General features: G+C 39.5%; 1 protein-coding gene across 1 annotated transcript in view; it reads right to left on the reverse strand.

The window, feature by feature from the left end:
• Elavl2 (ELAV like RNA binding protein 2) overlaps positions 1-19,679 on the reverse strand; it is a 150,035-nt gene extending 130,356 nt beyond the window's left edge. Inside the window, exons 1-3 of the mRNA XM_087660597.1 lie at positions 18,892-19,679; positions 18,532-18,633; positions 18,009-18,094 (exon numbers count right to left, since the gene is read on the reverse strand). The gene's annotated coding sequence lies outside the window, so the exon portion shown is untranslated. The remainder of the gene's footprint in view (positions 1-18,008; positions 18,095-18,531; positions 18,634-18,891) is intronic.
• Between the last annotated feature and the right edge of the window lie 1,279 nt (positions 19,680-20,958).

Consider the following 20,958-nt stretch of genomic DNA (forward strand, 5'->3'; position numbering starts at 1 on the left):
CCCTTGCCCCACAGAGCAAGCGACAGCACCGGGGCACGGTGACAAAGGCGGGGTTTGTGTCTGAAGACTGAGGCCCGGGGAGACCATGGCTAGTGAAACAGCTGTCTTATCAGCCTGCCGCAGAGATGGAGATGGCTAGAGAGGTCCTCAACAGATAATCGCTTGAATAGGTTTGCAAAGCGCCAAACTTCACGCTTGATAAGCCCAGCCCAATGTAGAGGGCAGTCCGGATCCTGCTCCATTCTGTTTCATCTGGGCTGTGAATTAAGAAATTGAAATTCAGGTGGCAATGGCAGTCCAGTCGGCTGCTGATAGACTCCGAACGCAAACTGACATTAAAATGCTTTCGGCAGGCAGAGAGGGGGCGCCCGGAGTAGGATGTTGTGGGTTTTTGTTTTGGTTTTGGTTTTTGGGTTTTTTTGGTTTTGGGGGGTTTTTTTTGTTTGTTTGTTTGTTTTTTGTTGTTTTTTTTTTTGTTTTTGTTTTATACCGTGTAGGGGGCAATGGAAAGGAAAAGCCCAACAGGTTTTAAAATCATCTGGGAAGGGATGCGGTGAATAGTGGAAAGGGAACTCAGTGTTCAGGCATGAAGTTGGTGAGCAAGGGCATAAGCCACAACTGAAACCAACCTGATATGAAAGGGGACACTAGCTCACAGCAGGGAAGAGAGGGCAGGGGACTGGCTTTCAAATAGGCCCCCAAGGTTTTCTTCCATTTTAAGAAAAGCACATCAACCTGGAGACAGGACTCTCTAAAGCCAGCGGCTAACCTGGCCTCTGGTCTCTACATGAAAGGGCTCCTCCCTGCTCCAAAGAAAACCTGCCTCGCTTTTAGAACAGCTTGAGAAGTCACCAACTACCCTAAAGAATCCACTTCGTTATCTGTAGAAATAACAGTTGTCTGTTAACCCCCTTTACCAAGCTTATTACAATAGGGTGATTGGGGAAATCCCACTCCACGTCTATGTTGTAACAGATTCCAGCTTTTCAGATAGCAGGTTTCATTTCTACACTCCTCTGCCGGCTCATGGGGTCCGAAACTTATTATTTGAATAAATGCTACCCCACAACTTAATATGCACAAAGACCAACATCAAACCCCTAATGCATTTTCCTGACTCAACTGTTAACACCCTGCACTGGACCTGGTGCTTTCTTTCTTAACTCTAAGCCCATCATGGGTGTCCAGTTACGATGTCTACGAGAGAGGACACATTTTCCGAAATACTTATATTCTGTGAAGGACACATTATGAAAAGTACCTTCAAGCTACAACAAATAGCTAATTCCAGACTCGGAAATCGATCTGCTTATGCCAGAAATCAGATGGCTGAAAATATAAAGTACGTTTTAATCACTTTTGAGATAAAGAAAAACAGGTGAATTTGTTAGGAAAAACATTAAGATTTTACTACATGTTTTGGTATTAAACTCTTTTCCTATATGAAAAAGAGTTCTTCTAAACTTTGAAGTGATCTGATTCCTGAGTGAGAAGCAAATAAATACATTAGATGTCATGGGAGCTCATAGACATTTCTGTTGAATGCCTACATATGTAAATCCTTTATATCATGTAACAAAGAACAGATATTTGATTTTTTAAGCAAAGTCTATGCATGAATGATTAAAGGATTTGAAATGTATAGTTATATAAACAATTATGTTTTTCTGTAAACTTATAGAAGTTTACATAATGGGAATGGATAAACATTCAAAGAAAATTTCTTTTCATAAATCCCTGCATTTCTGCATAATGGCATTAACTTCGATATTCAAATGAAAAAGAAAGTGCTTTATTTGACACAAAAAGACAATCTTGAATTACCAGATCTAACAAACATGTATGCTACATTATTTTTGTTGTTTTTCTTAAGCAAATTGAAAATATACACACAGCAGAGGTTCAAACTATTGTTTACTGATATAGGTTAAACTTTTTAAAGATAAGAACTTGCATCAAAGCTAAAAGATGCATTTCAACTTTGTGAGGTGAGACATCCCATGAATTTAAATTATTATAACATTGTAAACTAAAAGATATTGATATTTTTCACTGAATAGAAAAAATAGTTTAGTGTTGAAATTAAAATGAAAACCATTCCTGTCTCATTTTTGCTATTAATAATAATAGTGTGTGTATGTACGAGTCGTAGTTGTTGTTGCTGTTGTTTCTGAAGGGCTAACAATCCGTTATCAGTGATGAAAAGTAGCAAAATAGTCAAGAATATCAGATTTGTTTTTTGAGGATTTTCTAGAATCAATTCTTTGTAGAAAATAATGTACAGTTAAAATTGAGAGTCTTTCTTTGACTCCAGAGTAGAACTCCATGAAGCTTTTAAAACCCCCAAGAGTTGTAATACTTTTGTTTATAACTGATCGTGAATCTGTTACCAAAAATATCAGCTGGAGCTATTACAGCTTTCTGGTTATATCACTTATCAATTCGGTAAGTGCCAAATAAATCACAATCCATCCAGTTCCTAAATATTTATCCCTTCCCTTTAACAAAAGGCTCGTTTCCATTTGATTCAAGCATCTTTTGAGTGCCCATTGTGTGCCAGAGTAACAGAACAGGGTTACAGACTGTAAGTATCTAATGGAAATCAGATTAAGCTTTTAGGAAACCCTTGCAAAAGAGAAAATTAGAAAAATCTAAATAGTTCAATAAATGTGTTCTATGACACAGTCACACAATGCCTACTTGTGCCTTCTAGGTGCTGTATAGCCTTCTAAATATTTTTGCACTGCAACTTTTTAGTATATGATTGTCAACATTTTCTCCTTGAAATAGATTTAATAGAACCTGATAGCAGTAGTTTTGCAAATTGTTAAGAGTCGGAACCTTGGCTTCGACCCCTGACAATTTGTACTTGACTCTGCCACTGTGGAGTCTTGCTTCCGCTTACTACCTTTAAGCCTTGGTTTCCTGATCTCTAAAGCTATGAGAGAAAGGATCAATTTACAGCACTGTGAGGTTAAATATAATCATCGGCATAGAACAATCAAAATTCCTGCATGGAAGAAGTGGTCAATACACAGTAACTACAACCATGGGCACATTTATTTTCATAAAGCCAGAATTAGAATTCCTACCTCGCATGTGGTCTCTTAAATATTTTTCATTTGCTCTCATTAGTGTCTTACCTGAAATATTCTACGATAAATATCTTCTCATATTTCTAATTGTAACCAAGTTTTAAAGGCCTCAGAAGACATAAAAATCTTCTGTCTGCCCTGTTATGTGACTCCAATATATTTCTCAATACAATTTCATGATTCACCCATAAAAGGTTGTGGGTCTTCAAAAAGGAACTGAGTCTGAGATCCCATTTGACTGATATAATAATAAAAACACCTTAGATTTTATAGTATCTTTTATCACAAAAAGCTCAATGCACTTTTACATATTTATCATGGTAACCCCCGGAGGTGAGAGGGAAATAAATTATGTCTCATTTTCAGGAGCACTGCAGAGGCATGAGGAATTTAGGTAACATTTCTAAGGTTAATAGAAACAGAGTGCAGGTTTCCTGAATGCTGATCTTCCTGCAGTTGGTTCTCTCTTTGGCATTAATTATGGCTATTGTTGCTTTAGTTAGGCTCACGTGTTAATGTTTGGCATTCAGTATAGCTTATAATTCAGTTAATTACTTGATGGAATCACATTTAATCAAATATATACCACTGAAGTTTAGCCAAATTAAAATATTTTGATTTAATGTGGAAACACTTAATTATTCAATTATATATACACATATGTGTGTACACACACATGATCTATGCTTAGTTTCTATTCTTTGTTAAGCCCAAAATATTATTTGAAAAGCTAATAGTTATTTATGGTATGGAAAGAAATTGGATTTGATGCCTTGTCCTAGCCTGTCTCTAGACTCTTTCTCTTTCCACATGTATTTTTATATGCTGTTATATTTTTCCATTTACATGGACTAATAGAACTTTACTCTAGTTTACAATTTCTTAGGTTGCCTGTGCTTTAAAAAAATCTATCAAATAAATATCCAAAGGAATATAAAGGCAGACCGTATAAAGAGCTTTTAATAATAAAGTTTTGTTTGTTTTGAATAAAACAAAGTGAGGAATTAATAAGGAGTTGATACGGTAAACTGACTGTCAGAATAAAACAATAAAACTGGCTCAGAGTTCAGGACTTCTTAGTTTCCTTCCAGCTGACTTTGCTATGGATTGATAAAGGCACGGCTACAGATGTGGACTCTGAGTCATTAATTAGAAGGAAGCAAAAGTTTGCAGCCTGATAAAAAGGATGAATGTGAATGTCGAAAGGTCTCACTTCACTGAAGGTCGCAGTGGAGAGCAGAGGCAGCGTTTTACTTTACCCTTCGGCTGGTATCTGCTTCGGTGTAACTTCATAACATTGACCGATTCCCGGCCATGCCTAGTCACGTGACTACCGGGTTTCCTGCTACTGTGATTGATTAGCACAGGGAAGAAACACATGTATGTGCATGTACCATGGTGGCTAAGGCTCTCGTTCATTGCTCTTTCACACCGATTCTTCTTGAAGATTCACATTGCTATGATTAGATCAAACATCTTTTTTGAACAAGCAACATTTTGGGGCCAAGGATACTGTTGCAGTAAAAGTAAAGTCCCATTCCTTTGGTCACTGTCATCCTGGCATCAGAAATTAGAGAGAACATGGTTGTTTAAAATATCAGATTTTTATGAACACACGTTGGAAATTGTACCATGAAGGAATGTTTAAGGTTTCTCAGTAACAAATAGACGTTTCCTTGAATTATTTGACACAATTTACTGTGAATTTTTTTTTCTCTTGCTGATATTTCTGGATTCCTTGTGCAGACAATAAAAAGAAAAGCCTTTCTTTTATGTCAGTGCCCATTATTTAACTCACAGAGCACTGGTGTTTTCTGGAATACTAATATTTTCTAGATGCAGAAGGAATACTAACAGAGACGTGTCTCTGTTTTAATCATATCAAAATAATTCATGAATGTTCGAGGCCCTTTATAAGGTCTGTATAAAAAGGACGACGTTTATAGACATCGCAAGCGTTCAGCCTCAGTTTCAAGAATCTTTATACAAATCTACCATATGTGTGCAGGGGGTGGGGAGTGTTTTCGGGACAAATGGAAGAGGTTTCAGAGGTAGCAATGAAAACACCGTGGTGAACACCAGGCTACAGTGTTTGCGGTGGGCTGAGAAGTACAGCTGTCAGGTTGTTTTAGTACGCCTATGTCAAATGCTGGCTACGAAATTTAACTGAGGGAACTACAGACACAAAAGTACCCAGACAAGTTAGACGCCGTTGAGTACCACACATTTGAAAAGTGCTGAACAGGAAGGGAAGGAATGAGATCTGGGGCAAACAGTGAGCTTCAGCTGAAATTCAAAACTTCTTGGAATGAAGAGGCAGGATCAAAGAAGGGCAGAGGATAGGCAAAGAGTGACGGGTATGGAAGAGGGACGCATGGCACACACTAAGAATCATGGTATTCTGGTGGTCACAATCAGTCGACTGGGAAAGTGATGGGACTCCGAACAAAGAATATGTTTGCAACGAGAGCCAACGGTGGCTGTAGGGAAGAGAAACGGAACTGGACCTGTGTGGCTGCCAACCAGCTTCACTTTGGATGCCCTTAGGACGCCTTTGTGCCTGTGGAGATCATTAAAAACTCGGCTATGAAGACACGAATTGCAGTATTTACCAAAAAATTTCTGGACTTAGAAAAAGGAAACACACGTGTTAGCATTGCTTTTCCTACTATTTGCTTCCCTTCAACAAGGTCTTAAACCTCATGATTCCCATTCTAACTTAGCAATAGTGGCCGTGGTAATGGGAGCTATGTACCAGGTGGCTTTAGCTGCAGACATTGAGGGAGTTAAGCAATTTGCCCACCATACAAGTAGAAAGAGAAAGTCTGTCTCTAGAACCTAAGTCCTTTTGCACTGTTTGGTACAATACCCCTGCTTTACATTTTATATAGAAAATTCAACATCCTTAAAGATAGCACAGACTATAGGTGACATAACACTTGAAAGAGAGCAAATTATAAGGAGTAGATAATATTTAATTAACATGAACAGACAAAAACTATTTTATATCAAAAGTAACTATACTCGTGTGTCTCAGATTTGTGATAATTTGTCAATTGCTGACAAATGGAATGACACAAAATTGGTAACTGCTTTTGAGAAGTGAGTCAGAGAAATTACTGGAATTTTAAAAACTATAAGCTGTCCTAGGAAGTTCTGAGCCTCAGCTAATATTGTTTTGAAATCTAAGGAATGTTTAGGGTTTTTTGTTTGTTTGTTTGTTTGTTTGTTTTAATTTTAAAGTCTTCTCCCTAACTTATAAAGCCATTAAAAGGATGGTATATATTTATTGCTTAATTAGATATGAGGATTTTCTTGAAATACCGACCTTATTAAATCTTATACAGAAGATATTCAGTACAACATTAAACAAAAGCTAATCTGAGCAAGAAGGAACTAGACTTCCACTTAATTCTTTCATTACATTTTCTGCATTGTTGTGCTTGGAAAAATTCTAAGTAGGCATTATCTTTTACACTCTTGACAGGAAATAAAATTAAAAAGTCAACCACTCAAGCTTCTGCCCTTATAGCCACCAGGTGGGGGCAGCTGCTATATACGGAGTGGTACAGTCCAGTAAAGCCCTTTAGGACTCTGATTCTGAGAGTGGGCAGACCTGCAGCCCCGAGCTTTATACTCAAAATAACATCTATTGACAAAAGCAATGCTTAAATTTCCTGCAGATGAGAAACAAATGTGACAGAGCAATATAATCACAATATAAGAAAGTGTTCTCCCACTTTTCTGAAGACTACATCACGTATCCTGTCCAGTTAGAATTTACTGGGACTAACTGGAAAAAGAAAAACGATTTCCTTCATTACTGCCTTCTAAATTATGACCGAGGGAAATTTCTTTTCTTATTAATTAATCATTTCTCTTACCCATTATATACTCTCATACCATAGGTAAATAATATTATAAAACAAACCTTTACTGACCAGCAAAAAAAGAAATCCATAAAATGACTTTCTTATATTTCTATAGCATAGAAGTAAATGAAAATTATATTACCCTAAGTAATTATGAGATTGAACAAAAACTGGCTTGCTGACAGGTACCATTTAGTGAATTGCTATTTCAATGCCCTAAAAACCGTCACCTACGTTAGTTCAATTTTCATACGGTTTAAATTATTTTTCTTTAAAATCCTCTTCAGAGAAGGAAAAAGTGGCTCGCAGCCTGTCTCTGTGGGATGATGCAGTACCTCTGACGCAGTCTCAGCTTTATCTGTTATTTCGTTGCACTATTTAGAAGTATTCTAAAACCCTGGCAGGGTTCTGAACAAAAGCCACAAAAGCATCTTTAAGGAAGGTCAACTAAATTTGTGATATTGTTCAGGCTGGGGAAAATAACATCAAGAAACAACTCCAATTAGCAAAAACAAGTTTTGTAATATGATTTATTTTAAAGTGCCCTGTTACTATACTTAAAGTTTTATAAACTAATCTATATTAATTTCTAAGTATGGACTATAAGTCTTTTTGTAATGGTGTTTGTCATAACGGAGGACGGGGAAGTGCCCTGGCCTTCATTCATATACTCATTTCATGAATAATTTTTAACCAAACAGGACTGCAGCAATCAATTCTCATCCAATTTATTGGGCATGAGTTAAAGCCAATTAAAAAACCATTTTTGGTGCAATTCAAGGGGAAAAAATGTATAAACTCATGAAAAACAAATTTCAGTCCTAGACATGAGTCATCACGATTTAAAATACTGGTGTCATCCCGAAATCAGAAAATAAAAAGGAAAGATCCTAACTCGGTGCAGTCTACTCTGGAAACTGCATCTAAGAGAAATGATTGTTACAGAATTGTTACTATTTTATTGAGGGGCTGACCTGGAAGAAAGTTCACACACTAACAGCCTTGCATCCTAACTAAGTAAAGTCAGCAGTGAAATTACAGCAGTTTCTTGAATGTGTGAATTAAGAGCTGAGATAAGAAGTGACCTTTATACAAAGAAAGCAAAAACACTTTGAGTATAATTTTAAGGTATCTTTTACCTATTAGACCAGGCCATCTTTCACATGAATACAGTGGCTTTCTTCTAAGGCTATAAAATGAGACAATCCTATACGATCTGGATAGTTTTAGGATAATCAAAGTACCAAAATTGAAGCTCCTGGGTGCAAAATTGCAGCTATAAAACAGAAAGATGCATTTTCCATCTGTGTATTAAAAGGACTTTCAAGTTCAGGGTTGTGGCAGTTTAGCGCTCGAGCAGACCTGAATTCCTGGTCCTGCATTTCCCAAGTTCTTGCTTTATGACCCAAGTTACCTAAACGTTCTAAGCCTCAGCTTTGTTCACTAGTAAAATGGGTATTGGAAATAAGAGTCACTGTTTTAGACATGCAGTGAGCATACCGAATGAAAAAAGTCCTCGTTCCCTGGCCAGATATGGTGGCATAGGCCTTTAATCCGAGCACTTGGGAGGCAAAGGCAGGTGGATCTTTGAGTGGGGAGCCAGACTTGTCTATGGAGCAAGTTCCAGGAAATCCAGGGCCAAATGGAAAAACCCTGTCTCAAAAAAATAAATCAAGAAGAAGAAGAAGAGGAGGGGGAGGAGGGGGAGGAGGGGGAGGAGGGGGAGGAGGAGGGGGAGGAGGGGGAGGAGGAGGGGGAGGGGGAGGAGGAGGGGGAGGGGGAGGAGGAGGGGGAGGAGGGGGAGGAGGGGGAGGAGGGGGAGGAGGGGGAGGAGGGGGAGGAGGAGGAGGAGGGGGAGGAGGGGGAGGAGGGGGAGGAGGGGGAGGAGGAGGAGGAGGGGGAGGAGGGGGAGGAGGGGGAGGAGGGGGAGGAGGAGGAGGAGGGGGAGGAGGGGGAGGAGGAGGGGGAGGGGGAGGAGGAGGAGGAGGGGGAGGAGGGGGAGGAGGAGGGGGAGGAGGGGGAGGAGGGGGAGGAGGGGGAGGAGGGGGAGGAGGGGGAGGAGGGGGAGGAGGGGGAGGAGGAGGAGGAGGGGGAGGAGGGGGAGGAGGGGGAGGAGGGGGAGGAGGAGGAGGAGGGGGAGGAGGGGGAGGAGGGGGAGGAGGGGGAGGAGGAGGAGGAGGGGGAGGAGGGGGAGGAGGAGGGGGAGGAGGGGGAGGAGGGGGAGGAGGAGGGGGAGGAGGAGGAGGAGGAGGAGGGGGAGGAGGGGGAGGAGGGGGAGGAGGGGGAGGAGGGGGAGGAGGAGGGGGAGGAGGAGGAGGAGGAGGAGGGGGGGGAGGAGGAGGAGGAGGAGGAGGAAGAGGAGGAGGAGGGGGAGGAGGAGGAGGAGGAGGAGGAGAAGAAGAAGAAGAAGAAGAAGAAGAAGAAGAAGAAGAAGAAGAAGAAGAAGAAGAAGAAGAAGAAGAAGAAGAAGAAGAAGAAGAAGAAGAAGAAGAAGAAATTTGTTTTATGAAAGTGCCCACCATGATACCTCCCAGGTCTGTGCATCTGTGCCTCTTGCTACCTGAGAAGGGATTTTTCTTTTTCTTGATCTTGACCCTAGAAGATTCCACTGAGTAATTATGAAGTGACTTCTAAGCACATCTGTTTGTTTTAAAAGAAAGGAAGAAGAAAGAACGAAAGAGAGAAAGGAAGGAAGGAAGGAGGAAAGGAAGGAAGAAAGAAAAAAGAGAAAGGAGAGAAGAATAAATGAAAGGAGAGTGAAGGGGAGGGAGGGCAGAGGGTAGAAGAGCGGAGACAGGAGGACAGGAGAGTGGAGGAAGAAAATCTTCATAAAGAATTTGATTAAGCATTGGTTTAGGGGAAAAACCACAGAATTTTAAAAATAAATACTGATTTCAACCCCTCGGTCCCTTATCATGGAGTCTGTAAACTGTTTTTTGAACTCTTTTGGCTCTGCTCACTCTGTGACACCATTAGAGATGCTGAGGGACATTTAGGTGGTATACCCTAAGGTCTTCTTTATATCATAGGGCTGTATGAAATAAGCCCGTTTCCGGCTAGTAAGATGAACAGCTATGAGAGATAACCCCAGGAAATTACAGAATCATTCCTGGCAAAGATATATTGTAGTGTCAGCTATGCTTGTAGCTTTACTTTTATTTAATAAACATAAGCAGATGAGTCAACACTATCAAATTATTTTTTTCAGAGTCATATTTTTCTGCTCAGTTAGTTTAGTTCATTTATAACTGTTTTACCTCAAGATAAGATAAGTAAGCAGTGAAGAGTAAAGGTGCCAGTCAGTTAAGAAAAGCAACCAATAAAGAAATGTAAACACACACACACACACACACACACACAAATGCTAGCCTGACATGAATTTTCTACCAGTAACTCATGACTCACAGTGACTTTATTAAACACAGCACGACTATCCTTAACACCTTTTCAGTGGTTAAAAATTTAAATTTATTTGATTAGCAGGTTGCCTGTCACCTATTAAAAAAACAGAAATAAATTTTGAACTTTAACAATGTTAATAAAGGTGGAGACACAGCCTAACGGAAACAAAGGATACTCAGGTCCTAGGGGACAATGACAAGGCAGAGAGGAAGTGAGAAAACCTTCAATTGCTGTCAGAGCTGGTCTGGGTACCACTGGAGCATTCTCAAATTCAAGTCTTTTAAAGCAGAGTGATACATTTCTTGGCATATCAATATATAGGAATTCAGGAAAATTCCTCTGCACTCACACTAGCAAACAGTTTTTAATTCAAAATTTGCAGGGAACAAGCCATTGATATACTATCCGTGGATTTAAGAATGCAAATTGCATAGATTACCTAGGAGCTCACTGTGAACATACTTATTCCCTGAGGGCAATCTACCTTCAGGCTTTAAGAATGACTCTGCAGTCTAGAAATAATTTAGCATCATGCATTGACAAGCTGTTGTAGATCAAGGAGATGCTGATTAAGTCGTAGAGGAGAGGGGCTGATGGGCCCATATTCCAGTGCGTACATAAGAAATGTAATAGTCTCTGTGTTACCAGCAATGAGTTGTTTCCTCACAGATGGAAACTTAGAGCAGCTGTATGTTCACTCTGACACTCTTGTCTCCTGGGTTGGAGTTCAGGACGCTGTCTATTCCACGGGGAAAGCAGACAAGTAATATATGTGGTTAAAAACATTATCCAATGCAACCCAACTCCTAGGCTACCCTAACACTGGAGAGCAGATAACTTATAGCCACTGTGCCTCCCTACGGAGGGGACCACTCTCCCTGGATGACAACCTTTTCTGACTTAATTGTCAGATCTGGAATTGTAAGGATCCTGTGCACGATTCTTGATGGCAGGCTCAGGACTTGTCATCTCCTCAGTATCTGTCAATTTTGTTTTTTTACATATTATACAGGTAGGGTATTTGCCTATTATTTAGACTGAATTTTAGGGTCCTTTTTACTGGGTAGTAAGTAGATAGCTTCAGTTTGAACATATTGGAAGACGAGCAAGTGGAAGAGGATTTTAGAAAAGCTACGGTTGCAGTACTCTTTAATGTATCCACTAGAGGACTCCTCTCACTCTCTGTGGCCTCTGGCATTTGATGCTTAACTAACTCTTGAGTTGAGCCACTGGCTACACATCAGCGTTAGAGCAAAAACATTCCCTCTCCTTTTAACACCTCCTGCTAGTTCAATAAAGCAATGTTTAAATAACTGAACTGGCTTCAATGAACTGTACTTGCCATTTTTTTTCCTGCTTCTTAGCTAGATAAAATGGAGATAATTATGAAGTGGATGAGCAGGTTTAATGAAAGCCAGTTTCTTTTGGTACACTCCTGAAGCAGCAATCATCATCTGTTTGGCTTTTGAAGAGCAACAATTATAATCACTTAAACCCCCAAGGGGAACAAAAATAGAATTTACATTAGCATATAAAATATACAGCTGGATTGGGCAAACCTACAAAATTCTGGGGAAATCGCTCTACTCTGAACGCTATTCAAACTCACAAGTAAAATGAGTTTGAGAGTATATTACATACCTCCTCCCTATAAAATAATATGTGGGACAATGATGAGAGGGGTTTCCTAAAAAGGAATACAGGGAAATACATTTTTAAAAAAAAAGGTTGCCAGGAGAGAATCCCAGAAGGAAGGACTACAGTGTGTTAGGAGAGTGTCAGAGAGCAACTGTATGATGTTACGCCCACAAAGTCCTCATCGGAAGTGGAGAGTTTCCACAGTAAACTACACACATCTGCGAGCTTCAGAAAGAAGCAGGATGGTTTGAACTGGACCAACAGTGAAAATTAATCCCAAGGAAGGAAACTAGCACATTAGCGAACACTTCCTTCTTTGCAGGAAGATATGCAATAATATAAAGAAACTGAAACTAGTTTAATCCATCTTTTAGATCAATTGCTCTCACATACCCTCTCTATTCCTGCTACAGAGCCCTGTTCACAGGCAATCTCCCTCAGCACTCCTGTTATTTAATTACTTTCGCCTGTGAGTCCCTTGTACAGTTTGCAAGATCTTTTTTTTTTTTTTTTTTGGTTGAGCATAGAAGAATAAAAATGGAGCTTGTGCTGAATCCATTATACCACCAGCAACAAAACACTAACATAATCAATATATTAAAGGCTTTCCTGGCTGTGCCCATTTGTCAAAGGCAGTGTGTCTGAGGAATTACACTAATGAATCTTGGAACAGTCAACATCCTATACAGGAAGCTTGCTCTCTTAAGTGCATAACTATGTAACTGGCAAGGAGAAATGTATACTTTCCATCTTTCTGAATATCATTTGAAAACCCATTGTTCTACTTTTGTAGTGGGAAGAAAACACAAAGTCCATTTGCAGAACCGAGAAGCTTCTACAAATGCCAAGGGAATACCAAGTGTGGGCATACCAGTGGGACCACCGTCTACCTCCCTAAAGCCAACTGATACGTAACTGCTGATGCTGTTGGTCTCACTGCTTATAAATATTAAGTCACATATGTACTTCGGAGACAGGATGCCCACCGTTTGATAACATGGTCCCATTTTTCAGCAGGACCTTCCCACGGATGCTCTAGTATTACACAGAACTAGATAAGATGCCTTGAAGTTTGTAGAGTAAAGTCTTTCATTCATTTTTATTCTCAGTCACAGTGGCCTCCAACGTGGCCTCAATGGTCAAACTCATACCAAATAAAATCGATGCCACGAAATCAGACTCAGAGCTGATAGATTAAGCCCTGAGATGTTAGAAATACAAGCCTCGATGCCTACAGCAATCTTACCTCTCATTATCTTTAACAGGGGACAGCATTAATTTTTAAGATTGTATTAAACATTTATAATATTAATCAGCTCTTTAAACGACTTTTCTGGAAACATTCAAAGAGCTGGATTCTTCCTTCTTAATGGAAACGGTCTCTAGTCTTATTACCTTTACATTCTCTATTTCAAGGAACGCCCACCATTGTCACTTCCTTTCCAAGCTTTCCCCGGTGTGCCTCAAGGGTAGTGGCATCTAGTTTGCATTATTTCATGAGTTCCTGGTAAAACTTTCCTATTTTCAGCGGTATTGAAACTCCACAACCTGTAACTTATCCTAGACAATGTGTAATGGCTTCCTCTTCAGAGAATGTATAGAGATAACAAGTGCAGAACTGAAGGACACCAGGACTAAGGGAGGACTTTAAGGTGCATCTGGCTTTTCTTCTCCTTTAAAGATATTTAATATTTTCCCCATTCTTGTTTCCAGGATATTATAACATTATTAAGTTGTGGGAATGAAGTAGTGGAGAGATTAAGAAAAAACTCCCATTGACTTGCTTAAAATACTCCCAGTCCTTAGTTAGCACTAAGTACAGTAAATAGTCTTATTATTTCATAAAATTAATTTTCATGGTAGCTATTATCCCTTATGTTTGAACTTGAAAAAAGCTTTAATAATTTAATTTTTCTTTAATAAATTAATTTTAATTTTAAATCTATAACCACAGCCTTTTATATGCACAGCTATAGGTATTTATTATTTATATATGGAAAGTTTTTAAGGTTGATGAATTTGAGTAGACAGAAAGTATGTCAAGACAAAGAGTTTTTATTTTAGTACATAATATAAATTTCCAAATTATGGATATAATAGAAAAATTATGAAAACATCTTAGCATTTAAAACAGAGAAAAAACCCTTCATTGAGGGTTTTGTTTTTGTTTTGTTGTTGTTTTGTCTTGTAGGAGTTTTTGTTGTTGATGTTGTTTGGTTGGTTTTTTTTTTGTGTGTGTGTGTTTTTTTTTTCACAAATAAATTTCTTGGGGGTAAAATTTGACCAGTCTTTTAAGATATATGCTCCAGGGCCAAAATGTGATAGAACTGAATTTTAAATATTATATATATTCTATTAGAGAGTTTCTCACCACAGAGGGCCTTGGGGTGCACTGAGGCAGGGTCATACACACAAGGTTGTAGCTCAGGCTGGTCAACTCCTATTTCAACTGCCAAGGGTTTGAAAACCAGCATGGAGTTAAGAATCTATCGTCTTTTATTATTTAAAAAGGAACTATTGGCTAGGGTTCCTTTTGAAACTTTCAACTTTTGGGGCAACTTTCTGCTTTGATGGTTCTCTCAGTTCACTAAATAAGGACAGTTTATAAAATGGAGGACCCTGAGTCACTAAATAACTGAAGAAGAGACCACCAATGTCAAGGTGAATGCTTGATTCAGGAAGTCTGAGGAGAGATAATCATTAGTCTACTATTTATAAAATCATATAGGATTTTATTACTTTAGAAAATACTGTCATAATTCAATTTTCAATTCTTAAAAATTAAATCCTGTTTAAGTTGCTAGCAAAACAAAATACCTTACTTAGTTTTAGGTTTCAGTTTAAGGAAAATTAAGTTTTCAGTTATATTTTCCTTTTATTTAAATAGGAATTTTGGAAATTTATTTAAAATACGTTGCCCATATAAATGAGTTAATATTCTCATGTTTTGTTTTGTTTTGGTGGTCAAAGGATACAACAGATTCTCCAAAATTAATATCCCAGAGAAGAAACCACCAATCAAGCCAGGTGACTGCATCTAATCCCAACTGGAGGATGTTGAAAATATTTCAATATTTTTTTGAAAAAAAATGTTCTTGTCAAAATTATTGGAGATTATGTGGGTTTTATTTAAGTGTCTTTTAAGTCTAGTAGACTATTTCACATTTTTCTATTTGATTGACAATTTGCTTCATTTTGGACCTAAGTTTAGAGTATAACAACTTTTAATTCAAATCCTCTCACATTTTTTTATGACTTGTCTGACATTAAATATACAGGAGCTGATGCCACATAAACCTGCTACTCAACTGAGATCATCTATACAAAGCACTCACCCATGTGACTAGATCCTCTCAGCCAAACTACATAGTTAATATATAAGGCAAATGTTGAATTTAGCTAATAAAATAACAAAGGCACCTTAAAAAATGTAAATGTTGGAGTCTAAGATATGGCTCAGTGGATAAAGGTGCTTGTAGCCAAACCTTTCTACCTGTGTTCGATCCCCAGAGACCACATGGTGAAAGGAGAGAACTGATTCATGCAAGCTGTCCTTTCACCATCCACATGTGCCCTGTATCTTCCTCCTGAATGCCCCTATACACATAAACACACAAGAAAATAAGTGAAAGAAGTAAATGCTTAAAAAATGTTGGTGTTGCTGAAAAAACAGCTTAGTGGTAGAACTCTTGCCTAGTGTGCATGAGCTCTTAGGCTCAATCCCCCACACTGCAACACTGATAACATTACTTGACTCAGTCCTATTTTGCTTCTTTGATCATTGGTACATGCCATGCCCTAGGTATTGTAAAGAAGTCAGATCTTCTATGTATTTGACACACCATGAGGTAGTCTGTCTTACCGGCCCCATCTCTACTTCCTATATCTTCTCTACTTCCTGGTAGATAAATAATCACTTAAATAATCATAGTAAAAGAAGCAATGACTACTTGTCAGACTTTTAAGAATTTTTTCTTGAGGCCAAGTTGATGATTCACTTGTGGCTCTTGCAATGGACTGGGGTTCAGTTCCTAGCACCACGTGATGGTTCATGGCTATCCATACCTCCAGTTCAGGAGGTCCAATGCCCTCTTCTGACCTCTGTGGACACAAGTCACAAATGTAGCATACACACATGCATGCCAAGAAAACCTTCACAGATATAAAATAAACAAATCTAAAAAAAAATAGATTTTTTTATACTAATCAGCATTAAGTTTCTCCTAAGAGGGATTTCTGCTACTTTAAAATGTATTTCCATAGACTAAGGTTGAAGGAAAATATCAGACTACTTAATATGCTAATAATGCCTAAAACATTATATTTTATTAAAATATGTTTAAATATCTTATATAATTTAACTATTTTGCTGTTTTAGAAAAAAAGTTACAAATTACATTCTGTTATGAAGAAATTTCCATGTATATTTAACAGTCTTAACATTGGGACAGAACTATAGAATTACTGAGGGAAAATACCAGAAATGATCTAAGTTACCTAAATGTCTAAATTAGGCTTTTTCTTTTTCCTTTTCTTTCTTTCTTTCTTTTCTTTTTTTTTTTTTTTTGGTATCTTTAATTGAAACATTATTTCCAATATGAACATGGAAAGCCACAGTAAACCTGGAGACTGATTTGAGATGGAATATGCTTAAAAGAACTGTTAATTAAGGGTATTTTTCTGAATTAAAGTCTCAAACGAATCTATTTTCATCTATAGACAGGAGACATATTTAATTACAATTACCTATACAGTGGAAAATAATAGATTGTTACTTTAGTACTTTGTACATTCATACAGTTCGATATATTTATTTAAAATCCCCAGATAATGCTAATCCAGTTTGAGATTAATCATATAGGTAAATAGCTAAGAAGATGGAGTAGTAAGGGTCAAAATGAATTATGTCTGGAGAGCACCGCTAGCTGGCGGCTTGTGTGTTGTAAGAGCCCTACTAGTTGGCTGTCTATGATGCAATATGAGCTCCACAGAAAAGCAAACGTCCCTATTGAGGTCCTGCTACTTGAAACATGGACGACTGAATTCTAAACTTCTGAGATGTCTTTCCCCCACACAATTTACTGAACTGACTTTTTCATTGACACAGGAAGTATTTCATCTGCTATTGAGTTTGGAGACTCTAACTGAAAACAGTAGCATTGACACTTGGAAAGCCGACTTCGGAACGAGGGACTTTGCTGTAAGAGTTACCGGGAAGTAACGGCAACTTGTGCAAAATCGTGAAAACATCATTTGTTAAAATAGTTATTAAAGTCATGTACAAAAATTCATTCATAATCCGTATCATAATATACTCTAAAAGTATTTTTGTTTATAATTACTGAAAAAAAAACACTTTAGAATGGATCTTGAGAATCATAGAAATAATCACATCAGCACACACAGAAATTAAAGAAGACTCAAGGAAACAAGAACAAATTCCTTCCGAGAGGCATCTTTGTTTCTATGGTATCATTTAGATTGGAAAATATATATATATATATATATATATATATATATATATATATCTTTCCCTTATCAGATAGCATTCAGGCCCATTCCAATATAGGAATCTATGGCAAAAGCCCTAGATAAATAAAACAACAACTAGTTCCAGATGATGATGATGATGATAATAATAATAATAATGACAACAACAACAACAACAATAGGTCAAAACTACTGAGAAGTACAGTTTTTCCCGTACGACATCTAGCTAGAGTTTACAATCTTCCAAAACAGAAGTTGAGCCTCCATCAAACTTAGAATTGTTAACTTTGCCATACCACAAACACTGTGGTATAGTGGATAGCCATTATCAGAGAATGAACGAGATCAAAAAGTAAAACTGAGGAACTGTTTCCCACAATATACGTCCAACTTTAAGTCAGCTAATACAGCAACCTAGCACGTAGAAAGGATCTGTACTTTTCTCCCAATAATGGGAGTGGGACAGACAACACTATTATGGCAAGGAGAGTAAGAAGCACCTTCCTCTTACCTCTGAGGTCCCCAACTTCCTATATGCAGTATTTGGTTCTCATTCAGGATTTAAAATCTAAGAATGACGGCCTCTAATGACGCTACCTGAGGAAGAAAGGGAGGTGCACTCAGGGGAGGGGACTCAGGTAGCTTCAGGGACTCTGGAAGACCCCACTGTTCTTTTCTCCGTTGGACTCATCAGAAATGTCCCAGAGACTCTAGTTAAGTTTCAGGGGTCTTTTAAAAACAGACAACATCCTAATTCTCTGGGTCCCCCCCACCTACTGACTGTCAACTTTAAATGCATCAGGGCTGTTGCCAGCCTAATAGTATCAAAAAAGCACAGAACTTGTCTGCTGACCATTGCAAAAGAAGAGAGAAAGACGAGAAAAAAATAAACAAATGAGAAATAATGGTTATGTCTGTCCGTTTAGTCACCCCCTCTTCCCAGCCCCCAATCCTTTGTGTGTGCATCCCTTTACACCACCCACAGACAGAGCATACCAGAAGAATGATAATTTTTGGTTTAAAAGTTCACTTACCACAGCAACCTCATATTGTTTTGTCATGCTTTTTTGCACTTAATTTTTCAAAACTGCTTTTGCTGGGCGCAGAACTGGGAAGGCTGGAGGACTAAGGTATCTCTAATAATCACAACAAAAAGGAGAGAGCATTCACCAATCAGAGTTACATTTAAATGCACAATCAAACCCCTGGAGCAAGATGCAGGGTTCAGACCACACCAGGGTGGAGGAGGGGGGTGGGATGTGGGAAAGCCAAGCTAACAAAAGGTAAGAGGGAGAGTTGAGTGGTTGGAGGGGAAATTGATCCTAGCCGCCTTTTGACCGAAGACTGGCTTTAAACCGCCAGCACCACCCCCGCCCCCAGCACCCTGCGATTACCCGAGCGACCGGCATTTGCCTCCAGCCAGTTCAAGTGTACAACAGGAAAGCCCCATCTAAGTTCTCTAGCCCTGCCATGGTCTTCCAAAGTCTGGCGGGTTCCTTCAGGAAAACACTTCCAGAGTCATCATCCACTTGAGGTCTGGGCTTAGTAGCTGCTGCAGCTCCGGCTGCTGCTAGCAGCTGCTAAGATTCTTGCAGTCTCGCTCCCGTCTTGGTCGCGCTGCACAATAGCCCCGGCTGGGTGCACCTCATTAAGCCAGTCCGAGAGCCCCAGTAACAGGCAAGCTGCGAGACAGCGCGGCCCCTTTGTAATGACTGTGATGGATGCAACCGAAGGGTGGGGTCTGGGTGGGTCAAAACTGTTAATGACTGTATGTATCATTCTGTCTGTCCTGGAGATAGAAGCCCCCTGCGCTCTCGCTCTCTCTCTCTCTCTCTCTCTCTCTCTCTCTCTCTCTCTCTCTCTCTCTCTCTCTCTCTCTCTCTCTCTGGGTGTGTGTGTGTGTCTGTCTGTCTGTATGTCTGTCCTCCCTATTAATCCAAGCCCCTATGAGGCATTTTCTGCAGTCAGCGTTCAAAAGAAAAAAAAAAAAAACAAAAAACAAAAAACAACAACCACAAAAACCCCGTCGGGTCATTTTCAGCTCAACACAAGGGAGACCGGATCCAAACACCAAGAAGATCCCAAAATTGAAAGGAGGATGGGGTGGGGGTTGGGGCGCTGCTGATGGAGACAGCGGGAGTCAGTCGGTCAATCTTTGCACCTGTGCTCGCCGCGCTCGGTCGACTCCGCGCGCCTCCGGGAGGCGCCGGCCCGCGCTGGCTGCGCGCCGCGAAACTCAGGCGCCCCAGCTCCCCTGGAGACGCTCCGAGGCTCAGAAGCTGCTCCAGCAACTCTGCACCCTGCACCGGATCCCCTGGGGGAACCCACGCGGGCAGCGCGGGAGCGCATCCTGGGCGCCGCCCTGGCCGGCAGGTGTGCCTCAGGCACTGTTGCCAGGTGCGACGCCCCCGCAGGGCAGTCTGGAGTCTCCCATCTGCCCCTGCCACTAGGAAAACATCCGGGAGGGTTTCTTCTCCTTCCAGTTTTGTTAATGGTCCCAATGACCCAGTCCGCAGACATCCCTGTCTCTCACTAAAACTGTACGGATACTTTGGTTTTCTTGGGTGAACAAATAGACTTTTACGTTTTACACTCAACTTTCCATTTCTAACTTACTGTAAAGCTACATGCTCCTGATGAGGCTTCGAAGCATCTTCCAATCACCCTGAGCACCTTCTGCAGAAACGCATGAAGAAAATCTATTCCTGGTGATTACAGTTTAGGGAGCCCCGCCACTTTGCTACCTCTGAGTATAGGACTTCCTTGTTTTTTTTTTGTTTTGTTTTGTTTTTGTTTGTTTGTTTGTTTTTGTTTTTGTTTTGTTTTGTTTTTAATCGCAGATACCTTAACAGTAGCCAAGAAAAGGCAAGAAGCAGAGAGAAAACAGCATATATGGCTAACAAAGTGGATCCGCTTTATTTATGTCCCCTATTTATTTAATAACCATTTAACATTTGTGTACCTGGTTTTTTGATCAGTTCTAGGTCACAGGAAAATCACTGAAAAGTTTATAACACTCCTCAAAAGGCCTCAGATCCACACCAAAATATGTCAAACCTAAACTTAAAAAAACAAAGCTTAGTTTGAAACAAGAGCTCCCTATATAGTGTTGACTAGCCTCAGACTCAGTCGGTAGCCCTGGCTGGCCTCAAACTTGTGATTCTCCTGTCTCAGCCTCCTGATTATAGATACATACCACGGATTACCTCATCTTTGAAAGCACCTTTAAAGCAGAAACAAGAAATCCTGACAAACTTCCAAAAAAAAAGTGAGGTATTGACTGCATTAGATTTCCTCGGGTCCCATCACTTTATGGCCATAGAAGTCTTTCCCTTTTAAAAATCATTCATTCATTCATCATTGGCAGTTCTCACATAGCTCCGGCTGGCCTCAGACTATTGTAGCTCAGGATGATTTTGAACACCTGAAGGTTCTGCCTTTCAAATTCTGAATTACCTGCA

This window comes from Rattus norvegicus, chromosome 5 (genome assembly GCF_021556685.1).
Source record: "Rattus norvegicus strain SHRSP/BbbUtx chromosome 5, alternate assembly SHRSP_T2T, whole genome shotgun sequence".
In the NCBI taxonomy this organism is placed as follows: domain Eukaryota; kingdom Metazoa; phylum Chordata; class Mammalia; order Rodentia; family Muridae; genus Rattus; species Rattus norvegicus.